This window comes from Vipera berus (assembly GCF_964194415.1).
Source record: "Vipera berus genome assembly, chromosome: 10".
In the NCBI taxonomy this organism is placed as follows: Eukaryota; Metazoa; Chordata; class Lepidosauria; order Squamata; family Viperidae; genus Vipera; species Vipera berus.
Window position 1 is genome coordinate 10,756,152 of NC_138213.1, and position 16,340 is coordinate 10,772,491.

Genomic DNA, 16,340 nt, shown 5'->3' on the forward strand with positions numbered 1-16,340 from the left:
TCAGGATTATAAAAGCCACCAAAATGTCCTACATTGTTTAAAAGCATACACTGTATCTGGTAAATTATTGATTGCCACAATTAGATTTCAAAAATGTATTTATTTTCTTTAAGTGCAATTTAGTAGAAGCATGGGATTAAATATTTAAAAAAATACTTAAAAAAATACCCCTGTGACATTATTTTGCTTTTATTAATGATATACTACGTATGTTTATGGTTACCCTTTTTAAAATGTAGGTTTTATCCTCTGGCAATTGTGGAGAAGGGAAAACCCCAGACTCTTTGTGAGTAAGCCACATCAGCAAGAAATACTGAACCTGCAGACTCAGTGCTTGCTGAGGATAAAGGCTAGTTGGGTGAAGATACTTGAGGTCAAGAAAGAGGAACCTAGAAGGAAGGCATCTGCTGAGTTATCTTTAGTTTATACAAAGAAATCTTTCCCTTTTATGCTGTTTGGCTTTGATGAAACTTATTGTCCAAGCAGAAGAGAAAGCTAAATTATCAAGCTGGAAAGTCAGAGGCTATCCAAGGAAACAGCTGCTAACAACCCTCAACTGAAGCTAGAAGATTATCAAGACTTTGGTGGGAGAGCAGGAGAGCAAGCTTCAAACTGCTACCACCTAAATATCCCAAAGATGCTTTTGGGAACTAAAGAAGCTTCTTGGATGGGAAGTGAAATGTCTTCAAGGAAAAACAAAGTTGTCTTTTGAAAAAGCACCTTTGGGATAACCATGACCTGGATGACTGAGAATCTCCATAGACATTTGCTATCTAGTTTACTTTTTTGATTGGGCATTTTATTTGGGATATTATTTTGAGTTTTTACCTTGGAGTCCTTAGTCTCCAAAGACTGATTGTTGTCTTCAGACTCTATCCCAGAATGCTCAACAAATTGGAGAAAATAACCTGCTGCTTCCAAGTTAGTTTCTTTCTCCAAGTTAGTTCTTCACTTCTCTGTCTTCACGGATCTCTGCCACAGCAGTGTCCCGGTATTGAGATGGAAGTTTTGTTTGTTGGTTTGTTTTTTCTTTGTGTGTGACTGAGACAGACAGAAAAAAGCAAGAAAAGAGAACAAAGCTTTGCAAAAAAAGTAAGGCAGAGGAGAGGGGAAAAAAAAGAATGCAAATATTGTCGTGATTGCCAAGAACTTGAATGTGCACTGTGCACTTCCATCAGTCACTTCCACTTTCCCTTTTCGTTGGTGAATTTTATTCTGAAGTAAGCCTGACTTCAGTTTCCTGTAATGAGAATTGTTACACAAAAAAATTGACAGTGAATGATTTTACTGTACTAGGAAGATTGTTCTGTAGGCCAGCAAGAAACCTTACTACTGTAGCTCTTCTAATAAATGCCTGGGGTCAGATGCTTAGATCATTTTCTTACAGTTGACAATTTTCCAAGTTTCCCTGTTGTAGGTGTTAGAGAAATAAAGCAATCTGACTCATACTCCTCTTCAAATCTGCATCACATCCTTTTGCACTGACATTAGTTTTCCATTGATTGCAATCCAAAACAGATAACAGGAAATACACCACCATCAGCCCTGCAATTCCTCTATATTGATGGAGGTTTCGAGATTTGAAGGAGCATTCGTGGCATCTTTGGCAACCTGCAAATCAGAAGTCCCTAGAGAACATCATTAGGACTTCATTATCTTAGAATACCGGCGGCTGATTTCCATTCTTGTGCTGGAGCACAAGCAATTTATTGTTTGCATCTTGATAAACTTTCCTTTCTGCAAGATTTCTGAAGCTTGAATGAAACTTATATTGATTCAGATGGATTTTTTACTGGCAGTGCAATTGACTCACCAATAGTCATATATAATTGCTATTCTGCTTACTGCCGGGTTTTGGATACATTTTGGAGGTTTATGCTCTAAATTCCATCAAGACGTTGCTGAACTCTAATTTTCATGAGCCCTAAGAGAGGAGAAATCTTGGGAGAAATAGTACAGCAAAACACAGAGGGACATTGTGCACCCATACAGTCATTGCAAAGATGCCGAACAGTTATATGGCCTCTATCTGTTGATAGAAATCATGTCATAAAATTAATATATGACAAATAAAGTGTGATCAGTTTTTGTTTGGAAGGATCAGATGTGTGTGTGTGGGGAGGCTAGTGACCTTCCAGATATTGGCCTCCAATTTCCTGGTCATTTGGCATGTTATCTTGAACTGATAAAAGGGACGCGGTGGCTCAGTGGGTTAGGACGCTGAGCTTGTCGATCAGAAGGTCGGCAGTTTGGCGGGTCAAATCCCGAGTGCCGCATAGCAGAGTGAGCGCCTGTTACTTGTCCCAGCTTCTACCAACCTAGCAGTTCGAAAGCATGTAAAAATGCAAGTAGAAAAAATAGGGACCACTACGGTGGGAAGGTAACAGCGTTCCGTGCGCCTTTGGCGTCTAGTCATGCCGGCCACATGACCACGGAGACGTCCTCGGACAAATGCTGGCTCTTCGGCTTTGAAACGGAGATGAGCACCGGCCCCTAGAGTCGGAAACGACTAGCACGCATGTGCGGAGGAACCTTTACCTTTACCTTTTACCTTGAACTGATGGAAACTGGAATCAAGACAAGTGGGGACATTTCTGACTTATGGCAACCCATCCACTCATGTATGCATAGGTAAAAGGTAAAGTTTCCCCCGCACATGCGTGCTAGTCGTTTTCGACTCTAGGGGACTCTTTCTAGTTGGAAAGAAATTTTCTGAAAATTCTTTCCTGTTGTATGCTTTTTTCCCTCTGGCTGTAGAATGTGTCACTGTTCCTTCATGTGAAAGAAAGTTTTTTGATTGCAGATATCCAAAGTGTCAACAGGCTTTGACTGTATGTATTTATTTTTAAATATTCAAATTATGGCTTTTGGAAGAAAATGGCTGAAGGGGTCTGTTTGCTTGAGTGGATTAATTTTATTAATTTATTAATCAATAACTAATTCATTAATTAATTATATTTCCACACAATCAGAATCTACTGAATTACTTTAGAAAGTGGTTTGGTTAGGAGTAAATTGGCTGAAATCTGCAGAAATTATAAATATTTTGAAACTGTGGAGGTATTTCAATAATAGGCTTCATAAAGTTGCAAGGCCTGAGGAAACAACATTACACCAACTCTGGAGCTGAGGAAGCTTCTTGGATTAGAAGCCAAACTTCATCAAAGAAAAACAAGAAAGTCCAGTTGCCTGTTAAAAAAGCACCTTTGGGGCTAACTTAAGCCTGTTTCAAAGTTTATGCATGGGGAGTGTTTCCCATCTCAAAATGGTAGGAAATTACAGTGGGTCTCTGTTTTTTTTTGGCAACGTATCAGTTTTTGGCAACGTGTCTTGAATGGGGGACCCTGGAGCTGTAGTCTGATTATGAAAATGACTCACCAACCTCTAGTTTAAAAGATTAAAATTGAGCAGGGGTTAAGGATTTCTAATAAAAAGAATATTTGTAGCTCAGGGTTGGGCAGTGGGGTCCTTAGTGCTCTCTGAGCTTCGTTGTTTTCTTGCAGATATTTCATTACCCAAACTAGTTAACATCAGTAATGCTATTACAATTGATAATGTTACCCTGTTGGGTGATGAAATGTCTGCAAGAAAACAACTAAGCATCCCACAGTAAGGATTCTGGTAGGCACATTTGGGTCTTCAGTATCATTTTAGCCTGTCCAGTTCTCATTAAATATATAGATTCCTCAGCCACAGCCATAATAGGCATATTTGTAGTGATTTGTTGGTCCCCTTTCTTTCAGGAATACCACGTGGGATTTGTGTTATTTGAAAGTGTAGATGGAGAACTAGATTTAGTAATTTAGGATTTTTTTGTTTTTGTTTTGGGCTAAAGTACGGTAAGTGCAATTTAATGGAAAAAGTCTTGAGGAAAAAAGAGACAGATAATTCCTTTGTACTAACGTCTAAAAATAACTAATCATGCAACACTTCAAATATATGAGTTGAACATACAAATAGAAATAAATGCATGTGAATGTTTCTTGTTCATAAAAGATTCATGCAGGATTAAAAGATGGCTGGTTCTGCAATGCATCTTTTGAATGCTTGCAATCACTTGCACTGGAAACTGCATTTTCTCCCCACTACTGTACAGGACCCAATTTATAGCACTATTAATGCTGTAGAAAACTCACAATTATCTATTTTAGCCCCATCTGCTGACTGAAAATATACAGCAAGCTTCTGAAAGCACTGTTTATATTAATGTAGAGCCCTTGAGGCTATTGTAAGGGTAGGTAACAGATGCCATTCAAATATTTTTGCATTTCAGCTGCTATCTGCATCATCTGCAATGGTTAATGGCAGAAGATTGTAAATTAAAACTCTAAACATCTGGACAATATCAAGCTGTGAATTGTTCAGCTATAGAATCAGGACCACACACTAAGTTCCAATTAAGCAGATTTATCACTCATTCTTACACAAGAATCTAGTCAACTAATGGTCAGGACTTAATTGGTACTAGATAAGAATTAATGGAATTCAAGAGGGCTGGACTTAGACTACTGTGGGAACGTAACAATTCCAGGCTGATTCCTCTTTTGACTCCACCCCCAGGCTCAACCTGTCCTTCTACTACATCTATTTCTAAGTTGCAACTGCCTTAAATAATGATGTATATAATATAAGGAAAAGAAGAGGCCTCTGGTCTTTGGCTATTGCTGTTTGATACCATGGTGGACCTTAATCATTCACAACTGATGCATATTACTGTTCAAATTGGAATACTCGGATCAAAGTGAAAGTCCATTTGCACAATAAAAGCATGATGGGGGAACAAGTAAAAATCTTAAAGTATTTGCTTTCAGGTCTGCTAGTTAATAAAACAGCATAATGTTAGCTTTTCTATAACCGATATCGGGTGGTTTGTTTTGTTAGATCTTATAGAGTATACTTGGATCTGGCTTAATACCTTTACCCAGGTAGCTGTTTAAACAGATACCATCTTTTAAATCTCATGAAGCAGTTTCTACAATGCCCTGTGTAATTATTATGAAGAATGAAGGTGATCTTTCCTCTGCCTTAACGGTTTTTCCCATGATAATTGAAAAAGGTAGAATGTTAAGAGGTTTAGCATAACCTGGCATCTTATTAAGCAAGCAAAGGAGAACCAATCAGTCATGAAACATGGTGTAATTTTGCTACTTTATGAACTGCAGAAAATGGCAACACTTGGTTGATCTTTTTAAAAATCTTTATTTTGGTTATAGGTAAAGGTAAAGGTTCCCCCGCACATGCGTGCTAGTCGTTTCCGACTCTAGGGGCCAGTGCTCATCTCTGTTTCAAAGCCGAAGAGCCAGCGCTTGTCCGAGGACGTCTCCGTGGTCATGTGGCCGGCATGACTAGATGCCAAAGGCGCACGGAACGCTGTTACCTTCCCACCGTAGTGGTCCCTATTTTTCTACTTGCATTTTTATGTGCTTTCAAACTGCTAGGTTGGCAGAAGCTGGGACGAGTAACAGGCGCTCACTCTGTTATGCGGCACTCGGGATTTGACCCGCCAAACTGTCGACCTTCTGATCGACAAGCTCAGTGTCCTAACCCACTGAGCCTCCGCATCCTTCATTTTGGTTATAGAAGAGCATAAAATGACATCAGTAAGAATTACCAGTATTTCAGTGAAACCTATAATTTTTTTTAAAAGCTAGTGTTACTAACACAATATCATTTTATAATATAATTTTAAAATACCAGGATCTAAATATACATGTACTTAATATTAAGACTATAAATTAAATGGCCAGAAATATAATGTACAATATAAGATAGAATAATGGTAAAATAATTACATTATCAAAGAAACAAATGCATGGAAACCATTCTAAATCTAATTATTAATCTAATCTATTCAACTATCACCATGAATGCAAGTATTAAGGGCAGCAGCATTCAGAGCTTTTAATTGTGGATTTTCTCTTATTCCTTCCTCTATTACTATAGTGACCTTCAGGATCAATGCTTCTGCACTGAACGTTGGAAAAAGTTGTCCACCACTTGTCCCAAAGGTGTTTTTTCAAGAGGCAACTGGGCTTTGATTTTCTTTGAAGACATTTCGTTTCTCATCCAAGAAGCTTCTTTAGTTCTGATTGAATGGTAAAGAATGGAAGGATTTATATTCCTTGCAGTCATAATAGTAATAATAATAATAATAAATAAGTTGGAAGGGACCTTGGAGGTCATCTAGTCCAACCCCCTGCTCAGGCAGGAAACATTATACCATTTCAGGCAAATGGCTGTCCAGTCTCTTCTTAAAAACCTACAGTGTTGGAGCATTCACCGCCTCTGGAGGCAGGTTGTTCCACTGGTTAATTGTTCTAACTGTCAGGAAGTTTCTCCTTAGTTCTAGGTTGCGTCTCTCCTTGACTAGTTTCCATCCGTTGCTTCTTGTCCTGCTTTCAGGTGCTTTGGAGAATAGCTTGACTCCCTCTTCTTTGGGGCAGCCCCTGGGATATTGGAACATCTGTTTGTTAACACTTCATCTGAAAGTCGTTGAAACCACTTGGAGTTTTATCTATGCCCTCAGGTCACCTGAATAGTGCAAATGGGTGTGGAACCTTCTCGGAACTGCTGAAATGACTATGTTGTAAACAGGAGATTGGTGGTGTTGACCAGATGACTGCAAGGAATATAAATCCTTCCATTCTCCACCATTCAGTCAGAACTGAAGAAGCTTCTTGGATGAGAAGCAAAATGTATTCAAGGAAAAAAACTAAAAAAGTCCATTTGCCTCTTGAAAAAGCACCTTTGGGGCAATCATGAGCAAGAATCTCCATAGAGATTGTCCACCACTTCTTTCTCCATAAAGAAACATTCACAGAGAAACATTCTCATGGCACCTGAAGATAGGACAAGAAGCAATGGGTGGAAGCTTGTCAGAAGAAGATCCAACCTAAGGAGGAATTTCCTGACATTGAGAATTATTAAGCAGTGAACAGCTTGCCTACTAAAGTTGTGAATCTCCATCACTGGAGGTTTTCAAGAAAAGATTGGATAATCATTTGCCTAAGATAGTTTCCTAGAAGTCAAACAGCAGGGCTCCACATCTTTCTCCTCTGGCAAACCATCTAAGACAGTGGTCCCCAACCTTTTGGGCACCAGGGACCATTACTGTGGAGACGTTTTTCCATGGACTGGAGAGTGCATGGCTTTGTGTGCTGCCTGCATCACACAGATGGGGCTTTGCTTGTTTGTGTGGACCGGTTGTTGGCATGCTGTGGCCCAGTACTGGTCCATGGACCGAGGGTTGGGGACCCCTGATCTAAGAAACGTTTTCATGAGGATGAATTGCAGAATTTCAGTAATGTCTTCAGCAGTTTCATCTTGTTTTCAGTGGAGAATGTTGAAGTAATGTTTCATACTTGTGTTCCATCAGCCCATTGGTGACAAACCTCTATACTGAAAACTAGGACATTCTTGTCTGCACTTCTTATATACTTCATCACCACAGAGGAACACAACATTTTTCATTGCCATTTCATGGAATGAGAACTGATTAGGAAACCATGCAAGAACAAAATATTCTGTCTTTATCTTAGTCCTTACACTACCCAAATGGTGCAGTTTGCCTACTGAGAGATTCTCTGTTATGAAAGAAGATCTAGCTGGTCACCTGAGATCTTAAATTGGCACATTGGATGCTGTGATATCATGTTGTAGTTCTCACTGATCTTGTCCTACTGCCTAAAAATCATTTTATTTTATTGTTAAAAATATATCATTGCTAATCCTATGCTGAGAGGCAAGTTATTACATCAGATCATATTTGAATGATGTGTTTTAAACTGAATTTTTAAATGCATGATGTTCCAATCAATAAAGATTGATCCATTCATTCCTCAATGGAAGAATGGATGGTAAAGCTTAGGAATAGATTAACGTTGCTTTCTAAGCAGGCAGGAAATGGAGAGCTCATGGTGTTCTATTTCTTTGCACCAAGGTTTTTTTCCTCTTGTTACAGATTATGACACAGATCTGAAGGAAACTTGAATTTTGTACACTCTATTTTGCTACAATTGTCAGAGGAGCCTTGGAGGAAGAAATCTATTAGTACTGACTGTTGTACTGAACTCATAATTTCCCCCCCCCCCCAAAGATTTCTAGTTTTTTAAAAATATATATATATAAATATAGGTTCTGGATTTTCCATTATATCCTTACAGAGTTCCACAGAAACTATTGCATTTGTGTTCCCCAAGATTCCTTAAAAGAAAGTTTAACAATGCTTTTATTATTAAAATTTGGATTTATGATTGAACATGAGCATACATTTTCGTGGCATTAGGGCTTGTAGAAAGAATTCTGTAGCACTCTTCTGTAGCTCTTCCTTAAGGTAAAAGCTGTATGATATGATATTTGACTTTTAATCCCATTAATCAAGATCGCAAGAAGTGTTAGTACCTCCCTGTACTGCACTAGTGAGGCCACACTTGGAATACTGCATCCAGTTCTGGTCACCACAATGCAAGAAAGGGGCTTAGCTCTAGAAAGAGTGGCAGAGAAGAGCAACAAAGTTGAATCCATCTGTTGTGTATGTTCTTTGAAAGTCATTTCTATCTCCTGCACTCACTGAAGAACGACAATTGTGTAACAAAGGGAGTAACACAGCAACTAGCTTCACACATAATACTGGACTATGGGGTATTGAATAAACCACAATTGATTGAGTTTGCACATTGACTAAGCTGCATTGTAAACTTTTATCTGTGACAATAGCCATGATCATTTAACATGCAGAGCCATAAACAACTGGCATGTTGGCTGATTACGAGATTAGTGCATCACTTATCTCCGCTCCTGCCTTCTTGCATCTCCATCGAGAGAGAAATTATGACGCTAATATTCACCCCTGCCCTTTCAAGACCAACCTACACTCCAACGTAAGTTGCATTACAACGGGAGCTTGTAATGTTAAATTTTTAGAAGACACAGAGTTCTATATTACAATATTTCACAGATCATTCTGATAAGGTGTAGGCTTTAAGAGGATACAACTCTTGGACATCTCCACAAAAGGAACAATTTCTTTCTTTTCCTGTGCATTGGACATAAACCATGGATTTTGAACACCAACTAGATCAATACTCCCATTGCTCAATGCCATTTCAAAAAGGCAGAATGCAACTGTGCCACCCTTGTTCAATAGCCACCCAATCCCTTGCTGAATTCCTTTGGAGAGAGAATGTTTCAACTCTTGCTATAAGGAGATTTTTTTTGTAAATGTTTCTCCGGCATCAACTTCCTTGCAAGAACAAGGCCATTTCTCTTTCTTTCTGAAAACCTTCAAATACTTAAGACTGTTGCTACTGTATTGAGGGGTTGTACATTCGCATCTATTGTGTTTTAGAAGCAGTCATCTTTGGCATTATTCCTCACAATAGACTAGTTCACCTTCTGGAGAAGGATTATTATTTGTACAGCCTCCCAACAACTTCTCTAGAGGTTGCCGCCAAATTATAATACTTAGTGGAACAGAACAGAATAATACTTAGTGGAACAGAACAGAATTGTTAATACATGGAGTCAAGTAAAGGTAAAGGTTTTCCCAGAGCCAGCATTGTCCGAGGACATTTCTATGAACATGTGGTCAGCATGAGATGGAACGCTGTTACCTTTCCATCCAAGTGGTACCTATTTATCTACTCACATTTACATGCTTTCAAACTGCTAGGTGGGCAGGAGCTGGGGCACGTAATGAGAGCTCACTCTATCATGCAGCATGCAGATCTTGAACCTGGGCTGTCAGCTTTCCAGCTGACAAGCTCAGTGTCCTTAACCACTGAGCCACCTTGCCCTCCTATGCAGAGAGTAAGCAAACTTAAATCATGATTCAGCTCTAAGGATCAAAAGCCATCCCTCCAGTCTCCATCAAATTCTTTACCCTGGCTCTGGTTATTCTTTGTGTGGTGACTCCTGACAAGACTGGTCCTTTGGTCAGCAAAAAGCAAGTTTTATCAGCTCTTGAGGGTGAAAGATAAGCCATGTTCTGTTTGTGAGCTTATAGGTTGCCCAGAACTTATGGTATTTCAGATATTGGTGGCTTAACAGGCAAATCTTAAGTAATGGCTGCTCCATTTTGCAAAGTTATGAAAACCAGTAATCTACTGTCTGATTGTCTTACTAGCATCCATAATAAGCAGATCTTAGGAGGAAAGAGGCACACAGCTGTATACAGCCTCCATAGTAAACACAAAACACAAGAATCGATGGTGCTAATGTATTCTGCATTTTGCCTTTATTTAAAATTATTGGCAGAAAGCCAAGGTAATTCAGATGTCGAGAGGCTGCGGATTTGCTAAACCTCAAGAAGGATTTAGCTTCATGATTTCTACTGACTTCAAGAGCTCATTGAAAATGGATCTACAGTGTCAGCCATGAATAAATCCATAATGCGGACTCCCTTCATTTAACACTGCTAAAGACCGTCAAAATTAGAACAGCTTGGCAGATATGGCCTACTGAGATAAATAAAGCTAGTTCCTGAAAAAAAAATTGGAACAACTTGGCTTGATGAGTCTTTTGTCCGGAGAGATGGACAGTGGAATGGATAAAAAGAAAGCCAATTCAGTAATGTGGTATTCTGTTCAATTGGGGTTTCATTTGGGTGTCTGTTGGGGATTTCAGGAGATCTGTAAGCTTAGGTGAAGAAAAAAATACATTTTTTTCAGTAACCACTAAATGAAATTTAGATCTCCTTGTTATGATTTGAGTGAGCTGCTAAAGAAGCACATATCATCACATGCTAGTTATTTTTTTATATCTCGATGACCATATTTAAGAATTATGGGTTTCTTTCGTAATACAATCTATGTGTATTTCATTTTATGCTTTTCACACAGGTTTTTTGAGAAGAGATCTGGAAGTTTCAACAGGCTCTTGCAGGGGGTCTATGGCCCAAAAAATATTTTGAGCATCTCTGGCTTAAATGGTCAATTCAAACAGGTTAAATAAAGGACAACAGAACCCATCTGAGAGCATTAACTTCCTTGATATGGGGACCCAAAGATCTGGTGCTGGACTCCAGATGAAGTAAACTGAATTAGGGACCCCAGAGATAAAGATGGAATTGAATGGGAACAGTGGGGCACCATTTCATGTATACCTCTTGGCAGTGGTGGGATTCAAACATGTGAACAACCGGTTCTCTGTGTGGATGCCGCTTCTGGAAGTCCATTTTGGGCTTGGGCAACAAAAAATTAGCTACCGGTTCTGCCAAAGTGGTGCAAACCAGCTGAATCCCACCACTGCCTCTTGGTGTTAATGACATTTCCCCCTCTTTCTTTGGATAGGTACAATGACTAAAGTAATACCCATGCCCATTTTGGACAACAACACTATAATATTTTGCACAAATTTAAGCACCAATCTGTTCTGCATTCGAAGGGGCATGCAGCAAGCATGTTCTTGTCCAAATGACTGACCACTAACTAGGAAACACATTTTTTTAAAAAATGCAATGATTAGCATAAGCTTCTGGAAGTCCTCTCATAGATTTTTATAGCCAGTGCTGGAGGCCAACAGTTACCTTGAACTTAAAATCCAGCCCTAAGCATTCCACTCAGTAGAAATGCTGGGCAGAGGCTCAAGTAATAGGTAATGGATGGAAGAGAAACTGGGTGTAAGCACTGAGAGGGGGAAAAAAGTATAGATTATTCCAATCTGATATCCTAAATTATAACTGAGGATGTTAGATTGGAAAATTAAGCACACCAATGCTGAGGTAGCTCAGTCATCCAGGAGAGACAACAGATAATCAGTGAAAGAGCAGAGAATCAGAACTGGTATGGGAGATAAAGCGAGTGAAGAACAATACAATAAATCTGATAATTGCAAAAATCAAGGGCAAGGACAAAATCAAGTCATGCTACCCACAAATTGTCCATTACGTAGGATAGGAATACTTGCAAGGGTATTGTTGAATATTGTTGTAGAATAAGGTTTGTTCTTGAAACACAGCAGCCGCTGAAATTCTTTTGATGATTGTTTCCTAACCTTGTACAGATTAATTAACCAACGTTCTTGAGTATGGTTTAAGATGGGTCATACTATTTGACTGGGTGATTTTTGACAACTGGGAAGAGATCAACCAAAGGGAAAAAGGAGTCTGAAAAAAGTTTAAATTTCTCGGATCAAAGACTGAGGAGTCTTTAGTGAATACAAAGAAAATGGTTGATTCTAATGTTGGAGTGTCAGGTTAAAGCAGGGGTGTCAAACTCCCAACGTCACGTGACGTGTCGCAACATATCATGACTTTTTTCCATTGCCGGCAATGAGGTGGGCGCAGTTTTGGCATGACACATCGGCAGTTTGACACCCCTGGGTTAAAGGGAACTGGGTAGCAGGTAAACTGCCTCTAACAATTGGTGATGTGCCCAGAATACTGTCTTAAAAAGAATTGTAAAAAAACCCAGAGGAATTAGCATCCCGAAACAAAGATTGGGAGGATGTCAGATGCGTAGAGGGAGATAACAGTATTTGAGGGTTTTATCTTAGGACAGAAAGGCAAGCAGGTGATAATTTAAGGTGCTGGTACTTACCTTTAAAGCCCTACATGGCCTAGGCCCGGGATATTTGCAGGACCGTCTTCTGCCGGGGATGACTTCCCATCACCCAGTACGCTCACACAGAGAGGGCCTCCTCAGGGTGCCGTCGGCTAGACAGTGTCGGCTGGCGACCCCCAGGGGGAGGGCCTTCTCTATGGGAGCGCCAGCCCTGTGGAACCAACTCCCCCTTGAGCTCCAGATGGCCCCGGATCTCCGGTCCTTTCGCCGCGACCTCAAAACTTTCCTTTTTCATCAGGCTGACCTGGATTGACGACGGGTTTTTAAAAATGTTTTAATTTTTAATTGTTTAGTTAATTTATTTTGGGGCTGTTTATTTAATTTCTCTTAACTTTTGTATTGTTGTTTTTATCGTTGTTAGCCGCCCTGAGTCCTTCGGGAGATAGGGCGACATATAAGTCGCCAAAATAAATAAATAAATATATTTCATACTAAACCAATGAAACTAAATAAAGCTCTAGCTTGTCCTGTAGACATGGTATTGCTGAGACTGATGTGAGCTTAAAAATACAAAGGTCTGCGTCCTTGGACTATGTCCATTGTCCTTTATCAGGGTTGGTGAGGATTGCTTCTCTCTCCAACATATATCAGAATTGCAAGAGTCATGGAAAAGGAGAGGAAGAAGACAAGAGCGGAATGTTTGAGACCATTTGCACAGGGAGAAGAGCTAAAACACCTGCTCTTCTGACCCTTGACAAACTCTTCAGCATTAGTTGAGAAGTCTATTACTCCCCTTATTTATTTTTCCAGTTGATAAATCCCATGTTATTGCAGTCATATCCACTTTTCAGTGTCACACTCTGGATTTTATTCTGGATTCAGTTTCACATTCTAAAGTAATTAGTGACCTGAGAGACAGGAGCTGCTTTTTTAAAAAAAATCAGGGAAGAAACCATAGTGCCTCTTCAACACTCTTTTTGCAGCATCCAGAAAGAAAACCCCAGTCATTAGCTAATTGTTGAGGTGAGATTGCAAGGTGCAAATTGGCATTAGCTTTGATAGACAGTCTTGGGTTTACTTTATTGCTCCCTCCCTAATGCATGTTTGTGCTAACATATGTTTAAATGCTAATGTATGTTTAAGTACAAACTGCTGCTAATCAGTGATTTGTATACAGAAAGCCCCAAGTTTAAAGTCCAGATAAGGGGTGGGGAGAGTGGGGTGGGGGAGAGGAAGACTTAAACCCCAGAAAGCCAATTAATATTAAACAATACAATTTGATGGTCCAAGGGGGTGACTGTATAGAAGGACATTTTACGTTCCTGTAGCATCCAATGTTTTAATAAAGTGATATAAATATCTTATCTTTATAAGATTTGACCATCCTCTGCCAAAATCGGAGACATTTTTAATATCATCCCTTGTTGGCAGGATGAAAATAAACTGAAGAAGCTTCTTGGATGAGAAGCAAGTCATTTTTCCAAGAAAACTCCCCAGAAAAGTCCAATTGCCTTTCAGAAAAAAAATCGCCTTTGGGAAGGAAATGATAGTGCTAGGAAAGAATATTTCTTGAAAGAAGTACAAACGGCTGACTACTATAAGGATGTGTTTCTGCCCAGGTTGGGCATGTCAGGAGAAACACAGATTGAATGCAGCGCAAACAGGATACTTCAGAAGTGTCTGTTGTAAAACAAGAGGGTCAGGAATGAATAGGTAGTTTGAATATGGAAGTGGGTGATTAATATGAAAGAAGTATGCTGTTGTGGTTTGATCCTGCGAAGAGAATGAAAGAGGCTTGGATTGCAAAACAAATATGCCAAGAAGAGTGAATGGGTCAAGGGGATGAGGAAGATTGAACAAACAGTGTTTGAACAGAGTTGATGAGATCCCTAAAAAGGGGAATGTGAGAATGTAATGAACAAGAGTTAATGTGTGAAGTAGTGTATGGATGTGGTGGAAACAAACGAAGGAAAGCATAGGGAGCTATAACCATTTTTTACCTGTGTTTCTTTTCGTTACACTGTTAGTTTGTTTTTCCTGCTCCTCATCCCTCTTTTGCCATGTTTTGCATAATGTGCCTTAACTCAGAAGGGAATCACATGAAGGGTGTGTACGTTGCTTTAATCATAATTTGCCATGTTAATCTTGTTCATACATTTACATCAGAGGTCTTCAGACTTGGCCCTTTTATGATTTGTGGACTTCAACTCCCAGAATTCCTCAGCCAGTATGCCTGGCTGAGGAATTCTGGGATTTGAAATCCACAAGTCATAAAAAGGCCAAGTTTGAAGACCCCTGATTTACATTGTACCTTTTACTAACTTCAGTTGACAGGACACAGTAAGGACAAATTAAACAGACCATATTTGTTTGTGTAATTTATCTATGGCCTCAATTCTTGCAGACTCTGTAGGTAATTTACCGGTTCTGAAATATATACAGCAGGTCAATAACAAAACTATAGCAAGTTGCATCAAGTAATAAAATTAAATGAATACATAAATAGGTGCATTGTTGTTTAGCACCCTTCTTCTCATGTCTCTTCCTACTTTCACAGCCCCTTTTGGTTCTACATTTATGAGACAAGCCCCTGAATAACAGAGAAATGTGCAGAGATAATGATTAAAACAAAACAATCTGTAGGACTTATAAAACTGTCAGAAAATGCTGGATTTCTAAGAGGAGAAGACAATAACTATTTGAAGCACCATGCTTTGTGCTCTGCCTAGTGGCTGTGTGGTGGCAGTTAATTAACAAACCCAGTTCTTAGATATGTGTTGACATTAATCATTGTTGCCTATGCACAGGCAGAGATGTTATTCGCATAAAAGGTGCTTTGAAAGTTTATATTAAGTTGCAGTGGCTGCTTGCATTAATTTTCCTGTTTTCCCAAATGCAGTTGAAAGCGGGAGAATTTGGTTTATGGAAAAGCCAGATGCATATATAACCCTGGGAAAACATGGACATTTTGGAGTGGAGTTGTGAAGTAACTAGACAGTACAGGTGGTCCTCAACTTACAACAGTTCACTTAGAGACCCTTCAAATTTACAGTGGCACTGAAAAAGTGACTTATGACCATTTTTCACACTTAGGACCATTGCACATGGTCACATGATCAAAATTCAGATGCTTGATAACTGACTCATTTTAGGATGGTTGCAGTGTCCCTTTTGCGACCTTTTTGTAAGCAAAGTCAATTGGGGAAACCAAGTTCATATAACAACTGTATTATTAACTTAACAATTGCAGTGATTCACTTAACAACTGTGGCAAGAAAGGTCATAAAATGGGACAAAAATCCCTTAACAAACATTTCACTTAGCAACAGAAATGTTGGGCTCAGCTATGGCCGTAAGTCGAGGACTACCTGTACAGTGGCACAAAGTATGCCGAAGAAGAAGCAATTGTTTTTAGAACAGGAAGCAATGATAAACCTTGACAAGATCATGAAGGATAAGGATATTTTTATGCCAGAAAAGATCAGAGCAGTCAAAATAATGTTTTTCCCCCCACAGTGGTAATCTGCAACTGTTGAACCTGGACAGTGAGAAAAAGAAGATAAATGCTTTTGAATCATAGATTTGGAGACAGTTACTTAGAGTGCCATGAACTGGAAAATAGCCACTCAATCCATTCTGGATCAAATAAAGATTAATTGTTCCCTGGAGATGATCCACAACCTGCAGCTCATACACTTTGGGCATATGATATAAACAGCTGATGGACTAGCAAAAAAATGGCTACGCTTGACAAGACTGAAGGAAGGAGGAGGAGAGGAAGACAATGGGTAAGATGGATGGGCTGGAGGAACTTACCTGGAAGAGCTATTGATTATCAAT